This window comes from Gymnogyps californianus, chromosome 1 (assembly GCF_018139145.2).
Source record: "Gymnogyps californianus isolate 813 chromosome 1, ASM1813914v2, whole genome shotgun sequence".
Classification (NCBI taxonomy): domain Eukaryota; kingdom Metazoa; phylum Chordata; class Aves; order Accipitriformes; family Cathartidae; genus Gymnogyps; species Gymnogyps californianus.
The window spans coordinates 151,394,209-151,413,503 of record NC_059471.1 but is presented as its reverse complement, the minus strand read 5'-3'; positions in this window follow the sequence as shown (position 1 = coordinate 151,413,503).

Sequence of the window (19,295 nt, the reverse complement as noted above, 5' to 3'; positions counted from 1 at the left end):
ACCAGAAGCGTTTCACCGGTGGGTGACAGGCCGCAGCCCCCGCGGCAGCCCCTCACGGGCGCTCACAGGGCCCTGCCAGCGCCTGCTGCCCCGCTCAGGCCCAGCGGGAAGCAACCCCCCCGCGCCCCGGCTCCTCGCCGCCGACTCCAGCCAGAGCCGTTCCCCTCCACGCTGCGCCGCGGGGACAGGCCCCGCACCCGGCCCTCCTCGGCGCCCTCCGCCAGCACCGCCGACCCCCGCTGTCCCCGCGGGCCCGGCCAGGCCGCACCGAGCCCGCCCCGGGCGCCGGGCACAGAACCGCGGAGGCGGGGGGGGGGAGGAGGGCCCAGCCCCGCCCCCCGCGGCCACGCCGGGCCCAGCGCGCGCTCCCTGCCGCGCCGCGCGCCCCTCACCTGCCGCGAGCCAGCCACGCCCCGGCGCCGAGCAGGAAGCGGCGCCCTGCACCGCTTCCGCCCCTAGTTGTGCGTCACTTCCGCCCGGTGAGGGAGCTACTGCGTCTCGCGGCAAGCCCCTGGACCGAGCCGGGGGCGGGGCTGCGCATGCGCGCCGTAGAGGGTGGGGCGCGGGGCGTGAGGCGCTCTCCGGCGGCGGGGAGCGTCGGCCATGTTGTGGCCCTCCGGCCGGCTGCCCGCTCCCCTGCCCCCGGCGCTGTTGGGCCAGGTGTTGCCTTGTCTGCCCCGCTTGAACCCCTCCCCGGCACTGCCACCCTCCCGTGTGCCTCAGCCTCTGTGTTGGCCTGGGCCCCGGGTGGCCTGCCATCCCGAGGTGGTGGACAGCAGGAGCTGGCGGTCTGCCTGCCCCATGACAGGGCACAGGCAGCCCAGGGACCCCGCTGAGGCTCCTCAGAGCATTGCCGGGTGCCTCGCGAGGGAGGTGATGGGCCTCCAGCATGCCTCTGCAGATGGCAGCCGCATTGGAGAACAGTGGTTCTGTGAGCAGTACCCCACCACGAAGAGAAGGGGGTGTTGGCACAGCTCTCGGCCTGGTCCCTGCCCACGTGTTGCAGAGTCACTGTTTGAGAGAAAATCCCACAGATGTTGTTTTGTTGCCACGTTGAGCCCTGCTTCTGCGCCTGGCTGCTTTTCTGCTTCCACGTATCTGGTACAGAGCATGGCAAGCAAAAGGGGAAATCTCTGACTCATACACTCGCTTGTTTTCTCTCCAGTGCTCATGTTTAGAGTTGGGGAATTTAAAAATCAAATTTATAAAATAGTGGATTTTTTTTTTAAGTACGTTCTACTAGTTTGTTCTTGTGTCGCTTTCATATTCCCCTTTATGCACGCATTCAAGCAACCAAGTTCTTCCATGTGTATGTGCTACACATGACAGAGGTATTTGCATGCTTATCCGCTTTAGGATCAGAAACAATTTCTCAAGACTTATGTAAACAGTTAGAGCTTAACACTATTTGAATAGCAAATACCAGTTTTTGAATGCACACAGGGAACATTTGTGATTGATACGTAGCATTAAAAACAGTGCACAAGGGAAAAAATGAGGCAAGCCTCTTCAAACAGTGAATGCATTTGAAGACATCAGGACCTGCTTATGCATATTCAACTCGGGGGGGGGAGGGGGAGGGAAGGGTAAATCCATTACATAAATTACCTGTTGCAGATTCTTTGCTCGGTTCCACTCCTTTGCAGTAGGAAGCGCGGACTGAAGCGGGGGAGCAATGTTAGACTGGTGGAGTTGCAAAGGAGATCAGGAGCCAGCAGCAGCAGCTTCCGCATTTCAGAGCCTGCAAGAAGGTGCAGTGCTTGCCCCTGTGATGTTTTAGTGACGGGCCTGGTAAGACCCATCAGTATGGAGAGCGTAAGGGCACAAGGCCTAAGAGCTAAGGACCAGGGTAATAGCTAGTGAAACTCTCTGTAAGGGAAGAAGGTTATGAGGAATGGAAAATCCTGCCAAAAACTCAAAGCAGACAAAAAAGTAGATCTAGCCAAGTCTGAGCAAGGAGCGTATGTGTGGGTGTCAGGACCTGTCAAAAACAAAATAGGGAAGCGGATGTAAGAAGCAACAATCCAATCTATTCTGATCCATTTTTATTTATATACTGCTGACGGAAAGCCCTCCAAATGCTTTCTGCTGCTTGGAAAAAAATCCAATTCAATGAATTTATAAAATTCAAGAGAAAGCAAGAGGTGATGGCAGACTGACGCAGCTCCTTCCCATGTCCCCCTCCCAGCCACCCTGAGGAAGAGGAGACAGCAGGTTTGCAAAATCCATCATTAAAAGGCAAAAAGAGAGCTAAGAGAGCGAGAGAAAGGGAAGACAGTGAATCTTAGGCCGGGCAGGCAGAGAGGCGATGGAGCCGCAGGGATACAGCGAGCCCCACGTGAGAAGCAATAGCAGGGTAGCAGTGGACTGGACAAAGCACCAGGAAGACCCTAGTAGCAGGTGAGGGACTGCAAACTGTAGTGAACTCCTGTGTAACCTTGTCATATATCAAACGTCTTTCCTGTGCAGACAAGACCTATCTAACTGGGCACAAGTAGGTGTTAGTAACAGCACAGAAAGAGTCTGGAGGCAAATCAGGAGAGCAGCTGCTTAACACAGTGTTTAATTCAACCGCAGAGGCACTAGTCTCTGGCCGGCTGCATGTCTCAGCCCACGCAACTGGCTGGTGGAGACCGAGTGACACCATTCCCAGCCAGTGGAATAATGGACACAATTTCTTCTCTCTCCAGAACAATGTTTACTGGCTACATTTCATAACCTTTCACTGGCTCATTTTCAGAGGTCCTGAGGACAGGATCCTCTTACTTAAGCAAGGGCTGCTCTTGGGGAGTCGACTGGCACTTGTGGCCACCAAGCTTGCCCTGCCGCTGCTTTGCATTGGCAAGTTCCGGCCAAAAAACCAAAATCACGCACAGTATTTTTCTCCCCTAACAAAAGGAGCGCTACTACCCACTGTTGCCCAGGTACGGAAAGATTTAGAGAGAGGTCCTTCTTGCCATGCAGTCAGTAAGACATGATTTTTCATAGGGTGCAAAAAGCAGCGCCTTGTGGTGTGCCAAGTCATGCATGACAGCGTGGCAGAGGCTTTGCAGTTCGGAAACGCGCTGACTGCTGGTTTGGAAGATGCCTTCTGTCTTTCCCAGAGCCATTGCCCGAGTCGATACCAATGGGAAACACTAGTTGGGGGGGGCCGCAGAGAGATCCTGTTTATGCATGGTGGCACTGCCACTTCTGGTCACTTTGTTCTGCAGTGGCAAGATAGTGACCTGGACCCCCCTCAGTCGGAACCTGCTTTTGCCCTTGGCCTGTTGAATAAATGAAGCCAGATGTTTCCACCGGTCTTCTTGCGGGCTGTGCGGAGGCTTTGCACGCTCTGCTTTGCTGTCCGTTGCCAGCAGAATCCTCACTGGGAGCAACTGGCTGATCCAGAGCAGCTCAGGGCATGTCATGTTTTCTGTGCTTTTGCACGCCACTCTCTGGCTAACTGTCTAGAGTGCTTATTCTGTCTGTTAGCTTTTCCGTCACTGCAATATTCAAGCGCTTCCACCGTGTCCAGAACTCTTGCACATAGACATTTTTTTCCTGTAGGCTAGACTCATTGCAATTATCTATACACAAACTGATCACTCATCTGTTGTTGTGTCAGAGCCACAAATTCACGTGCAAGAGCCAACCCTTTTAGATTCACATTATATTTGAACTCATTTTCACTTTTCTGAAACTGCATTTTCCCACCAGAGTGCTTTTTCTCAAGTAAAAAAAACCAAACCAACAAACCCAACCTTCAAAACATCAAATTAATTTGCTCTTTCTCTTGCTGCAGAATCTTTTACTGAGCAAAGTCACCTTGGGCAAGTAATTAGTGCCTCACTTTCCTCACTAGAAAAATGGAAACAATAATATTTTTTTCCATCTTTGATATCTTCAGGATGGAAAATGTTGCTATTTATTATTTATTATAATGTTTTAGACCAAAATTTAATAACATAAAACACAGAACCTGAAGGGAAAATGTAAAAAGCGAAGGTGAGGAGAATACAGAGTGCTGCTGTGGTTGTGTGTTTTGAAGATGCTGGAAATTTCTTGTAGTCTGTTGAATAGCTTTTGTCAAACATTCAGGCAGAGCTGGCTGAGTCGCTTTTGCACAAGGTCAGGAGAGGGCCAGAAAACAGATCAGATCTTACTCCAGACATCCCTCTCATTTTGCAGTTTTTCAGATCTGAGGAATGTTTTGCTATTGCAGTTGGATGTAGGGTTGAGCTCACCTAACGTTTAGAAGTGTTTGGACCTCAGGTTTTGCTTCAGGTCTGACTCTTAATGTTTTGCTCATAGCATCGCCTTAGAAGAACAGGCAGGATCCTCCTTGAACATCTGTCCCTTGTTCTGTGTCTGGTGACAATTAGCACCTCCTCTGAGTGCACGCTAACGATCAGTATATGCTCACAGGATGTTGAAACTAGACATAACTAAACAATGTTCTGTCGTTTGGGAGACAAAAGGAATATGCTCAGTACTTCTCCTACCCCCGCCCCCCCCCCCGAGGTATAGGTGCTCTAAGTATAACATTAATATCTGTATTACTTCTGAGGTGGTGTTATTGCAGGGGGATAAAATAAGGGCCAGCTACAGCCACCTGTCCTTCTGCACCAGCTTTCTTCTGACTCAGGTTTGTGCAGACACTTTTCCCACACACTTCCCCCCAAACATGTGGCCTTCCTCTTCCCGTAGTAATGGGGCTTTGGGGTAAGATGCAGTGGAGTGGAACCAACTAGAGCCTGAAGTTGACAGAAGCACCGTATCTGTCCCCCTTTGCCTTCTCTGCCACTCTTGTCAAAGTCCCCTCCTCAACCCCTTCAGGTTCTACACTTTCTTCCCTATCATCCAAGCCTCCTCCTCAGCCCTGGACTCACAGCTTTAAACATCACTTGCCAGCATCACGTCACGTATTCTCCATGAGTGCCAGAGCCCCTCTGACATCCTGTGCCTGCACTGCCCGTCGGACTGTGAGTTCTCCAGGGCACAACGTGCTGCAGTGTTTTGTGCAGGGCTCAGGCTGTGGCTGGTTCTCAGGCAGTGCTGGAAAAAAAAACATGACTAACAATAATAATGCAACTTCTTCAATGCACACGTGAGTATCAAATAACCCGCAGATTACTATTGTAGGTTAAAATGGTACCTTTTTGTACCGCTGCACTGAACTAGTGTCTCGTATTGGTGCACCTTGAACTGGTCTCTGAGGGAAGGCTGGATTGCGAAGGTCTCTGTCCTAACTGTCGCTGGGAAGACTCTTGGCTATGAATTCCAAAATGCCATTCTTAGCATTGCATCCACACAGTTCTGCATACTCACAGTAATTGCCTTTGTTGACTTAAAAAAAAAAAAAAAGAAAAAGCATGTTTATGAAATAATGGTACATATGAAGGAAAAAAGGTAACAAAAAATAGACAACAAGAGAGTACGAACTCCCCGGAGTGGAGCACAGACGAGGACAGTGTTTCACGCACGTTCTTTTATTCTGTGGCTCCGTTCCACATCCCCACAGCATCCTCAACTCTGTGAGTCCTGAGCAGGGCTGACCTTGCCGAACACGTGAGATCTGACAAGAGCACAGCACACAGCAGTATGGCTGCAGGCTAATGCTTTTATTTTTGTAACTGTGTATTCCTACGAGCGTGGTAACGGGAGTTAGGGATCAAATCCATGCTTCTTGCATAACTGAACAGAATATTCCTGCTAGGCTACCTGGCAAGAGATGAAACATCCCATACCATGCCTTTAAAAAAAAAAAAAGGAAAGGGAGAAATATTAAGAACAGCCATGGCCATAAGAGAAAAGCAACAAGTATTCTAAGGCGTCCACTTAACCATGCTCCTAACAGGCACAAATTCCTTGTTTAATTTTAAAGTCAACACATACAAGACTCACAGACACTCCCAGACACCCAGTTATTTGCCATGCAATCCCAGTTACCATTGGGATCAAACCAAAACCCAGCTATCCAAACCTTCTCCACTTTGTTTCAGACATGAACCCCATTGCTGGCCATTCTTCTATTGCTATAATGAAGTTAGGAGTTGTCATGAACTGACTAATCCCCCTCTGCCACGTGAAGAGGACATTAACCCAGAGCTGAAGGAGCCGGCTGCAACTACCGGCTGCTGTGTTAGTAAGTCATCGTGAACATCGCTCTGCTTTTGATTCTGACCACCCCCATTAAGTTCCTTTAGAACAACGTGGGTGCTAAATATTAGAACTTGTTTCCAAAAAAATTGAAGTTTAATTTTTTTTTGCCATTCTGAAAGGCTCAAATAAATGTCAGTATTCTGATGAAAATTCACTGCACTCCCTACCTGGCTTTGGACATGCCTTTTTTTTTTTTTTTTTTAATCTTCTGGACTCTTAATTCCTAAAAGAAGAAAAAAAAAAAAAAGAGATGGAATTTTCAAGAACATTTCTTCCTTTTTAAAAAATAGCTCTTTTAAAAATTCATATTTTTCAAATCACGTATATTTAAAAGAGGAACTTTTAATAGTATTTTATCAGTTTCCTGCATTATCTTCAATGTTTTTAAATGTACATTTTAATGCTTCAAGACATAAGTCATTGCTGGATACAAATTAGGGGATTTCTGAATATATCTGGAAAGTTAATAAAAAGAGAAGCATGAAAAGAGATGCAAGACCCTACATTAAAGATTAGAGTTAAATATAACTGGAGAGAGAGAAAGATGTTCTATTAAAAGCCTACTGAAAATATTAGTGCATAGTAAGAACGTACTGACAAATGCTTGTCTAAATAGTGACAGCAGGACACTCAATACGTTTTAGGACAGTCTGTTTCCAAACAGAATAATGAGGGGTGAAAGCAGAAAAAAAAAGAAAAAAAAAGACGCTTTCATGAAATAATTCATTTTAATTATTGTCACCATCAATTAGGACTCAGTCCTGCATGAATTAATTGTACTTTTGACATTGCCTCCTAGAAACATATTTCAGAAAATGAAGTAATACATTGTAAAGAAAAATTTGCACTGAAAAAATTCCTTTAATAAAAGCTTGTTCCTGCAGAGTTAGTTTCAAGCTGGAAACAATTTTTCATCTTTTCAAATATAAAAACTAAATAACAGAAATCAATATTCCCTGGGAATGAGACTCATCCCTGTGAGAAGTTCATCCATACTCTTTGCTGTTAATGGCAAGCTCCTATTTTAGGATTTAAATGGGTGTTCAAATGGCTGGGTTGTGTGAATAATTGATTATTTGATTCAGTTGTTGAACCAAAAAATTAAACTCTGCTTTTTTCCGAAGTCAACCCCAAAACACTGTTTTCAATGTATTTGGTAAATAATGAAAACTCCATAGTTTTAGGGTAAATTATTTGCTGTTTGTTTGGTTGGGACCACCTTTAGTTCTGCCATTTTTTTCCACATATATGCAATAAAAGCAAAGGAGTAGATTCATAGAAGAGCCTAGGCATCACCTTCAGAGATGTTTTTCCAATTTCTACTCAACTGGAAATCTAGTGAAAACTTGAAATTCTTACCTGAAATATTTTCTTTCTGAATGAGCGGTGAAATACATGTTAAACATTTCCAGTGATGTTATTACTCTTGCATTTCAATCTTTCAAATGCTTTCTATTGCTGTTAAGTATTCACATGAAGTTATTTAATTTCAAAGCTTACCATATCAGGCTATTATAATTCCTCTGTGCTGCAGGCCAGATTTCCTGGTGGTCCTTAAAATTATGCCATATTAACTGCCTTGTAATAACTGTATACCAAGGTGCCATGTTAATTTCACAAGATTTTTCTCTAGAAACATGAATTTATTTTGCATCTGTATTATAACATCAGGTCCCTACTTAATTCTATTTCTAAGACCTACAGATATAATCTTCCTTTTCATTTACATAGCAGTAGGATATATATCTCCCACTTCAGCCTTTAATTCCCCCCTCCATTTTAGAGAGAAGTGAACAGGCAAAAATAATATTGTGTGCAACACAACATCCGTTTTAACAGTATCTTTGTCAGCTTCATAATAAAACCAGTGCATTTATTTAATAAATATTTCTAATAGTACTTCTATGTGCTAGCTAAACTGCATAGCTCATTTTTTTAAAAAATAGTAAAGTTAAGCATCAATAAATAACTACTCCAGGTTTTAATTTTTTCCCTGTCCTTGGGAGAAGACAAAGGGCTTAGAAAAAAACCCACCCTCAAAACTCACAAGTCTGGGGAGTTTCATACGAACTGGAAAGCAGGAAGGGGGTGCGCCTTATGCTCCCATGTTAAAGCCTCTTCCCTGAGAAATGGGTTACCTTTGTGCACCCCTGTGGCATGTGACATCATTCTGTCGTGGTCCATGTGAGCATCCTGACCAGGAGATGCTGAACAGAAGGACGGTAGCTGGGTGATGGTGTAGGCTTCCCCTCTGTCCCCACCACCTTATGACTTCATCTAGGACATCCAAACAATTTGTTTAAAAATACGTCGAAAAGAAGCATTTCATCATTCCTATGATGTTGTCCTCGTTGTTTTAAATGTCAAAAATGTTCAGTGAGTGCATCTCAAATTCACAAATAATTTTGCATTGACTGAATGTTTATTTTGGCAAATAAACAATTTATGACAAACAATTCACTACATCCATTTCAACATGGCCTTCGGTAGTAGATGAGCACATCCACTGACATGAGCCTGGAACCAAGAATTTTCCTCAGGAAGGAAGACAGGACCACAGCCAAGCTCCTAACCTCTCAGCTCAGGCTGAGCTTCAATCAACAACGAAAGATGTGTTCTCAAATCTGTACGGATCATGAATATGTCCTTGAATTTCCCGTTGAACGCAGAGAATCAGGGTTGAGCCCAGAAATCCCGTAAGTTTGTTCGAGGAGGCCTCTCTATCTATTTTTGTCCAAGTATTTTGCTGCCAGGCAGAGGTGCGGAGCTGGATCGCTAAAGACAAGCTGCATCCTGCTCTGAATGGTGAGACAGCACAGGTGTCCTCTGCCTGCAAAGCCTTGGGGTGCTCCTGCCTTTAAAGCGGGCAGTTGTGGATGTGTGCGTGTACGGTGCGGGGGACTTACAGACTTGACCTTTCTGGCATGCAGGGAAGTAGGCTAAGCACAGAGATGGCCAGGACACATAAGTCAAAGAGCATTAGGAGCAAGAAGCTGGCTTGTAAGGAAAAGAGTCAAAGGACTCAGGACCTTCACAAACCAACTGGCGTGGGTGGGAAAGAATATCTGAAAGGATCCAAATATATAAACATAAAGGAAGAAGAGGATTTTTTTGGGGTCCGTCAAAATGAGTAACTAGGGCTTATCAGAAGGCAAATGAAAATATAAACCAGCTACAAGAATATTCCTTAAAATTCAGACTGGCCTGGCAGTGATGGCACTAGCTCGAGTGGGGAGTAGGGGCAGCACCTACCTCTTATTGTGCTGACTGGTATTTACAGTTGAGAGCTCCTGATTTTATTTTGGGCTTTATTCCCTATAGTCATGCAAACTGTGGCACAATACTCCACCCTGTCTCTATCACTGCAAAGTACTTCATATTCACCACTGTCCCAGAACCACTAGAAAAGCAACATAGACGTCATGCAGGGTGAAATCTTGGCTGCTGCTAAAGTCAATGGGAGTTTTACTCTCTGACTTTGAAAGCATGTAGTGAACCCTTGCCTTTAGCTCTACATAGCTCGACTCTTACCCATAAGAGCGGGTTTTAATTTTTCAGAGGCCCACTGAACAAACAGTCTGCTGGCTACAGCATAGCTGTTTAAGCAGGACAAGTTCCAATCGGGGCTACCTACCAGTTCAGCTGAAGCAGCAATGACACCACTGGAAGTGCCAGCAAGGCTGAAGAGGTTTAATTAGCATGTTGGGTGGTACAAATGCCCAGAGTTGCCAGAACATCTCTATGTGGGCTCCCATCACAGTAACTCCCTGGGTTTACCTGAACTAGCACGAGCAGTGATGAGGTAGTTTTTGCTCCTACTCCTCTTTGGAGACCTAGCCAGGACAGGCAGACTGTCACTTTATGAGTTCCTCCTTTTCCTCTTTGAATATATTTGTGTGGAGGCAGCAGGAGCTTGGCCTTGAGTATGTACCATTACCTTCATAGAAGGGAAGGAAATACAACAAATTAATGCCAAAACCAATACTGTTTCAGTCACATTCGGTATTTTGTAGGCCTATTGTGTTCAGTTTGGTATAATACTGTTTATGTCCTGAAATCTATGCTGTGAAACATACAGAATGTACGTTATGGAAGAATTCCCACTGCTGCTACAACGTCAGCCTCTCCACTTCTAGAAGCTTGCCATCACCTGCAGGATGCACTAGTGCCAGGTTTGCATTAAGAAACAACGGGTTTTATTTAGCTCCTCCTGAAAATTAACTTTGGTTCACTTTTTAAGCTGACTGGCTTCATTCTGCAACCACCAGAGTCGAAGAATAAATACTCTGTCACATTTTTTTCATGACATCAAAACTCATGCCATATCAACAAAATGTTATCTGCATCTGAAAGACTGGCAAAAGGAGGTAAATGGTAACTGCAGGCTGATGCTCTGGCGAGACAGATTTTTGTGCTTGGCTTGAACCCACTGATTTCAAACTGAGGCCTCATGCACCTGCTTGCCTGGAGCAGCTTATAGGATTGGGGTCAGAACTGCAGCTACCAGGGGAAGCCTCTCCCTCAACCCTGCCTCCAGTTTTTTCTTATCATCATCATGCTTATATCATCTTTAGTAGCACTAATGCAGCCTGATCTCTCTAAACTATGTCATACTAGTAGAAGGAAAAAAAAAAAAAAAAGCTTGTCTGCTCTCTTCTTCTTTGTACTCTCCCTTTTAAAAATTTGTTAGGTATGGTGCACCTCTGTGAGAGTGCCAGATTTATTTTGGCAGCTTTGGCTGCTAATTCATATCTACTAGGACTGAAAGACATGATCTGAATTTGGGATGTCTCTCTATTAATAATCTGTTTGTTATCTTAATAAATATTTGTGAATTGTTTATCTGACATAGATGACGTTTATTATTACAAATATGCTTATTGGTCATGATTCACATTGGTCTCTATTATTTTGGACTGTTTTCATTTATCTGTAGGCAGCTCCTGCTGTTTTATATATTCTGTCACAGTTGGTTGTGTTTTGCCTTTTTGTGCTGATGTCTGTAAAAAACACAGCACATACAGAAGAAATTAAAAAACAATGAGAATGTTTCCAAAATCACCGCTCTACCACATCCATCCAGCAGTAATTTAAATGTGTATGAAACAGAGTACAAACCTGAACAGATGGGAAGCTTTTAAACAAATCATAACTGAAGGCATCAGCAAATAACTCTGGCTACTTTAGGATCCAGACCTGAAACTAAGACAGAGTCAATGGAAAGACTGGCCTTGTCTTTTGAGCAAGCCCCAGGTACCTACATGCTCCTGCACGGTGACATCTTTGGAGAGAGGACTCTCTTTGCTCATGTGGCCTTGTTCCCTCATTCAGGTATGCGATGCTGTCCTTGTTCCTCAGTAGTGCACAGAAAGAGAGGTAAGTACAGCTGGAGCAAAGATCTGACACTCCCTGCTACAGAGTGCTGTGAATGCTAAAAATTCAGACAGGTTCAAGGTGAGACCCGCCAAACTGATAGAAGAGAAAACTATTGAGGTTTTTTTTTAATGCAAGGGTAACACCTCTGACTCAGGAAGTCTGGTTGGAAGCATATTTTGGGAAAGTATCACTTTGTGTTGCTCCCACTGTAATTCTCTTTCCTAGGCATCTGATTTTTGTTATTTATAAGCTTTTAAAGTCTTACATAGTGGATTGCAACCTAACTTCCAGATTTTGAGTTTGCCTTTCAACCACACTCAGCATGTCTTTATAACAAATATTCATCCATTCTCTTCAGTTTACTGAGAAGCACTTCAGATACCTCCTGCCCTCCCACCTTTCTGCCTCCTTCTGCACATTCACTTCTCTTCCACAACTTCCACATCAGTCTTGCCTGCAGACCAAACATCAGCCTTCCCCCTGCCTCAGATCTGCCCACTGCAATGACTAACAGCCTATGCATCCTCAGTTCCCTGCCCCCTGTCAGTTCTCGCTGGTCTCCCTATGTATCATGCTTCCCAATTCACATCAGTTTTCTCTCCCCACTATCCAGCCACTGTTACTGCTTCTGGCTCCTAAGTCCTCCCTCCCTCCAGGGACAAGACCCCTTATCCTTTGCCATTTCTCTCTCCACCTTCCCAAGGTGAGCGCTGCAGAGAGTGCTGCAGAGGGAAGGAGTAACAGAACTGTCATCTCTGCATGGGATGGAAAGAAAGAGCAGTGCTGCTGTGAGCTTTGGGGATTTTTTTTCTTTTTTCCCTTTTAAAAATAAGTGTAGTGTTTTACTTGGGAGATGGGCAAATATAGTAGCCAGCAAATCAGTGGGGAATTTCCCTCTGGCCAAGTTAAATATTGTAAGGTTTCAGCTGCCTGCCTTGTCGCTAGATTGGCTTCAACCATTGCCAAAATCCCAGCAGTTGTGAAGAAATTCACAAGACAGAATGGCTTGCACCCAGAGCTTAACCTTATGTTAAGCTAATGCATGCAACACAAAAACTAGACCTGTGATCTGCCACCATTTGACCTATCTCCTGCTCTTTACATCTGGGCCTCCCAAAACAGAGTGGTCTTTTGTGTCCTTTGCCAAGAGGCTGTGCAGACAGAGGTCCTACTGTATGGAGTCAGTTGCAGGAACGTGGATGGTGGTAGCTGTCTGAAGCAATTCTGCCGTGTTCCTCAAGGAAGAATCTGCAGCAAGTTCTGTTGGTTTTGAGTCACAGGATCCTTTTTGTCTCTTCATTTGCTCCTTGAAATGCTTTCAGACACCAAAATAGAACACAGAAATTTTTATCACAAGTCAGGATGTCTGAGCACAAGGGATCCTGTCTGTAAGCAGATTTGAAGGCAAAGGTTAACCTGAGCAGAAGCCTGACCCCATAAATAATGAGCAACAAGAGACAGGAACACATCTGAGCAGCGACCTCTTCAGCAAATATTTGGCCTGCCTCTAGCTGGACTACACTGTGTATCAGCAAGTCTGACGGATTACCTCAAAAGCCAAAAAAAAAGACTCAAGTTGTAAAAAAACTGCATCATTTAAAGAGTTCAGTCCGTTTAGCTTGCTAAAAATAATATCATCAGGTGATCTGATCAGTCACCTTCAAGGAGAGAAAAGCTTTAGGACTAAAGAGCGCTTTATCCTAGCAGAGAACGGCATAAATACTCATGGCTGGAAAGTAAAAAGGATAAATTCAAATGAGAAAAATATTCCAACTTGTCAACAGTGACAGAGATTAACTATAGTGACAAAATACCAAGGAATGAGACGAATGCTCTTGCTTTTACTATCTTCACAGTGGTACCAGAGGCATTTCTGGAGATAGGTTTTTCTTAAACTCATGTACCAGGTTCAGTAGGTGCATGAGATTATATGGCATGTAGCACGTCAGGCCAGATGCGTTATTGATTTGTCCTGGCCTTAATTTCCCTGAGAAGTTAGCATCTGCTTACCCCTGTTATGTAACGGGAGCACAGACCAAACAAGCCACGCTTTCAAGGTGAAACAGGACGCCACGGAGGGTCTGTGATCAGAAAGCGTTGGAGTCAACAGCAGTGCTTCCTCTGCATTGAGTAGAGGCAGGAGGAGTCCTCTGGCATTTTCATCTTTAGTCCTGCACCTAAAAGCCAGGTGGCATGGTCTGCAGTCTTACCTACGTTCTTTAAACTGAAACCTGCAACAAGGTAAAATCTCTCTCTCCTGTTGGGGCTGTTGAATTGTTAATTCACGCTGAAAGCGCAAAATCAGAAGCAAAGGGAAAATACCTTGTTCTATAAATCAAACATAAAGAGCTGAGAGGTGGTAAGGACAAATACTTCAGTTTCTTTCCATGTTTTTTGTTTCCTCTTCAGTGGAGTACAGCTAAGCTAACATATAAATATTTTAAACAGCTGCTCATCAGAAAAATGGTATATTGTAGGCTTAGCTGAAATGTATACTGTTCATGCATGTTTTTTGTTTTCTTGACAGTACTTGATCTCTGCCACTGCAGAAAAAGCTTCTAGTTGGAGTATGAGTTTAGACTTAACATTATTCCATTTCTTCTTTTTTTTTCTCTCTCTTTTTTTTCTGTGTATCTTATGCAAGGTCAGATCACAAAAACTTGTCCCATCTGAAAATCCCCATGTAATTCAGTGGGACTAGTCAGATAAGATTTGGAGAATCAAGCTCATACTCAATTTTTTCATTTTACCGCAGTATTTACAAAAGACTGAACAACTGTCAGTTCAAATAAAAACCTGACTCTGAAGAAAATGTCTCTGTGTAGCTTTTGCTCTCTAGAATTAATCAATTAAGTGGTCAAAGCTTAATTTCATGAAAAAGACAGGAGATAGCATAACATTTAACAACATTAAAAGGGAAAGTGCATTCTAAAGAGGGACCTTCATTCCTTTTAATTTGCAGTAAATAATGCAAGGCTGCAACAGCACAGTTCAAATACAGTCAAGATTTTAAAATGTGTCAAAACTACACATCTCAGCTAAGGCTACAATACAGAATTTGTACCTTTTTCCTGATGAGCAGCTGTTTTAAAATATTTATATGTTAGCTTAGCTGTACTCCACTGAAGAGAAACAAAAAACCCAACATTGAAAGAAACTGAAGTATTTGTCCTTACCACCTCTCAGCTCTTTATGTTTGATTTATAGAACAAGGTATTTTCCCTTTGCTTCTGATTTTGTGATATCAGTGTGAATTAACAATTCAACAGCCCCAACAGGAGAGAGAGATTTTACCTTGTTGCAGATTTCAGTTTAAAGAACGTAGGTAGGACTGCAGACCATGCCACCTGGCTTTTAGGTGCAGGACTAAAGATGAAAATGCCAGAGGACTCCTCCTGCCTCTACTCAATGCAGAGGAAGCACTGCTGTTGACTCCAACGCTTTCTGATCACAGACCCTTAGTGGCATCCTATGTGATTGTGGGCAACACACTTTACTTGGTCTTATCTTAATTTTCCGTCTGTTTAGCAGGTGTAAGCAGATAGTGACTTGGCTTAGACTCAAGATGGTGAAACATCTCTCATTGATCTGAATAGTTTTGGATGAGGCCTCAAGTGAAAGAAGCATTCAGGAGATGCAGATTTTTTTCCCCATCCATGAATTATGCATGAGTACGTTGTGATTGTCTTGATTCTATCCTCTATTTTGAAATTATTCATCTAATTCCTGCAGAATTTTTTTGGTCTGTAGGCTGCTTGCAAGCAGTTCTGAGAATCTCTACTCAAGCAGCTGCTAACTTCCAGGTGGGGCTGAAAATGCCCTGTCTTCCCCCAGAAATCAGAATGGAAGGTGGCAACACAAGACCGTGATTCTTGCGTCTCTTCCCTCCCATCTTTTACTTTAATTCTGTCTTTTTTATATGATTTGTGTTAGCTTCCTTGTGCATACTTCTTAAGAACTGGATGAGACTGGATCTGGTGGGGAACACTGGCTGTGGGGATTTCACCTGACATTCTGCCATGGTTTTGAGAGAGACAGGGAGAAAACATTAGGTTAATTAAGGTGGGTTGGCCAACATTATATCTGCCTTTCCTTGAGTACTAAGGACTTGACCTTGAACACCAATAATCTTTGTTGTATTCAGGTGCACTTGTACACAATTGTCCTTCTCCTAAAAGAAAGACAATAGAAATACATGTCTTATAGAAGTGTAAAAAACCCTTACCATAAGCTCATAAGCTTATGATAATAAAAGCATAAAATCATAGCTGGGAACCTAAGCTATATGCCCTGCATCTCAAACTGGTAGCACTTTGGATACTGAATTACCAGGAGAAAGTTTTTACCTTGCAAGGCCTGGGCATGGCAGGTGGAGGAGAATGGAGTCAAATGCAAGAACTGGGGAGACGACTGCCTGGGTTTGCTGTGAGGAGCCTCTGTTGAGGAGAAGGAGATGGAGTGTAACTGAGAGGAGGGAAATGCCTTGAACAGAATTTCAGACAGAAAAACACGGGAAGTCTCTACCTGTCAGAAGGCTGGAGTGATTTATTCGCATCAAGTTTCAGTGAGCTGTTGCAAATTAAAGTGGGACTAGGACCTCTCAGAAAATGTTACAAGTACACTCTGCAGTGAAAATTTCTCTGCAGATGAAACACCTGAAGATGTTACTACCTTCCTTATGGTGTATGCTTATTAGTATACACTTATTTATGGATTCACTTTCCTCTGACTAAATTAAATAGCTAAATAAATATAAAATTAAATCATGTAGTATTAGACCTTTCCATTAAATCCTGGGGCTTGACTCATTTGCATTTTGTTTTGTTTCTATAATGCATGCTTATTTTAATTACTACTGCTGCACTTTATTTGTAATTGTCTGTGCGATGCCCAAGCACCTTGCTAAGTGGATAAGGGAAGCACTTTATTCTATAATTACATAATTAATCCATTATTATTCATTGTTATTTTTTCTGGAATGGGCTGAAAAGAATCAGGACTTTGAAAAATACAATACCAACAAATTATCTATGGCAAAAATAATTTTAACAGAATTCATACTTTCCTCATCTTCACCATTGTTTCCGTCTAGATATCATCTCTCCTAAAGAGAGAAGCAGCAGCATTTAAAGACCTAAAGATTGGGCTAAATGCCAAAGATGTTTGAAATCAGAGATCTCTCCCTTCGGCTTCCTGCATGGCCTTGGACAAGTCATTTAACCACTCTGTGTCCCTATTTCCCTGTTTCTGATGGCTACAATCCTAACATTCACCTTCTACGGAACAGTAAAGCTTAGTCACTAATGTGCAGAGCTTTGCAAATGATGTATGCTAGGTATTGTGGCAGCATCATCAAAGGGACACAAGGATGGCTGGATAAAAGAGGAGGCGTTTCCTAGCTATGCAGGATTCTTGCTTACTGAGCGAAAGAAGACATTCAGTTTCTTCTGATATCCTTGCAGATTCCTCCTGAATGAACACCCCATCTTCACTGAATTTTCTCATTATGGAGGATTATGCAACTCTATTACCTCTTGAAGTTTTGTAAAGAGATCCCTGCATAGTTTTTCATGTTAGGCACAAAAGCATTCTGCTGCATTTTCCTTTGGCACATGCTCTCTGTAGAAACCTGGAAGGTCAGGGCTGGTCTTACCATTTTTGTCCACCAGTCACCACACCCGCACAGAAAACAGGTTTCTTTCTGATTCTCCTAGCCTGCTTGTTTTTAGCTTACCGATCCATGGCTGTAGGTCTCTGTTTAATTTATGACAAAGATTTATTAGTAGAAACTAGGCTAATGAGGCTGGTCAAGCAAATTAAAGGTGCAGAAACAGTGAATGAATACATCGGGTCCACTCCACCCAGTGGAAGTCACATCTTCTGATAGGCATTCAAGCACCATGACACAAGACTTCCAAGCTGTTTTGCCCCATCCCCAATCATCCAAACCAGGATGATTTTTTCTTTTCAGGTAGTATTCCCTTAAGAATACATGCCACAACCTGGCTGACTATACCTGGATAGGCCAGTACGATGTCTATGACCCTTATTTCTTCATTGCTTGTATCCAGCTGAGCTGCAAAGGAACGTGATGTCCACTGCAAAGACAAGAACTCTGCGCAGGGCTTGCCTTAAGAGTTAAAACAGCCTCCTCTATTCTGCAAGATAAACAGTCTCTGCCTGAAGTCTCTCCTAACAAGGACAAGGTAGCTCTGTGTGTGTGTGTACATACATATGTGAGCATACCCATAGCCATCTCTGGTTGTTTCCCAGAATGTATTAATGCCAAAAGTATGTTATTTCCATTGGTGTCCCTGGACCCTGTTCCTGTGAGGCAAGGCTGAAATGATGCTGCTCAGTAGCGTCTCTGAAAGGAGACAGCATACCAGCACAATTTCCCAAACGATCACTTCCACTCTTCCCCAAATATAGCTTAGGTGTTTTCACCTCCCCTGTCTTTCTGTGTGTGCCTTTTTTCACATTCCCCTATAACTCTCTCTCCCCTTGCTAAATAATGCCAGTTCCTGCTCAGTCAATCCCCTGTCACAAAACATTAATGACACACTAGGCAACGAGATGGAGGAAGGTCTCCCCTAGAACTTTCCAATAAAATCATACGTGTGTGGGATTTGAATGCTCTTACTCCTTAGAGTTCACTTCGGGGTCTTCCCCCAACACACGGGACATACGGCAATGTTTCAAGATCCCCCAAAGCCATCTCTGAGTGCTTGCAAAAGAACTGTGAATAGCAGTTCTTTTTTAGGAGGAGTCTGCGAACAGCTTCTAATCCTGGTGATCCTGTTTGCATCAGTTTACATTCCCAGGGGTATCTGTGAACAGAAAGGACTGGAAATACACCTTTCAGCTCATCTGAAACAGAGATTCTCCTTTACATTGCTCAGTTCCTCACTTCAGGAAATCCTTGCTACAGTGCAAGTTTTGCTGATCTGAAAAGGCAAAACAAGAGTAGTTCTACACTCAAAATCACCTACTTAAAAACAGTTGCTTTTTGGCCTTACACCTTTTGTACACTCAGTCAAATCTACTGACATGCTTGCCTAAAACCAAGTCTGACTGCTGGTTACACCTCCTGGATCTTCACCGCCCACAGTGATTGGAAAGGATACCGCTTTTTTACCCTTTACGGAAATCATCATTGTTCATGGATCTACACAGGAGTTCCTGAAAGTAAGTTTATTACCCTTAGCCAGGTTACTTATTGATGAATATAATAGAAAGCACACAGATAGTTTCTCAGACCCAAATAAGTTTGCCAGCTCTTAAGGCTGTGGATGAGGAAGGGCAAGGGAAGGTATTTCTTGAGAAACGAAGAAAACCTGCACGGAGTCTAACAGCAAAGGCCCTGCCTGTCACTTCCCTGGTATTACATCCACAGCCCCCACACCCCCCAGCAAAACTCCACAAGTCCTAGTTTTCTTCCTAAGAACCTAAAGGACACAAAAGACTCAAAGGAGTGACAAACTTGCAAGGAAGCAGCAGATTCCTGTAACATCCATTTTCCTCGGCTCCTTCCCTCGGGTTCAGATTTAGCCCTGCCTTCTGCATGCTAACAAGGTAAGTGAAAACTAGGACCGTTCTCAACAGGGCAGCCAAAACCAGCCACAATTATTCAAGTCACTTGGAAAAAGAAAAAAGAAATCACTAAGTCACCCTGGGAAAAAAAAAAAAAAAGAATAGCAACACCTAGAAGTGCCATTCAGGGAGGGGAGAACAACGGGCGTCCGAGAGGCTGCGAAGGGCTCCGCAGAGGGGCA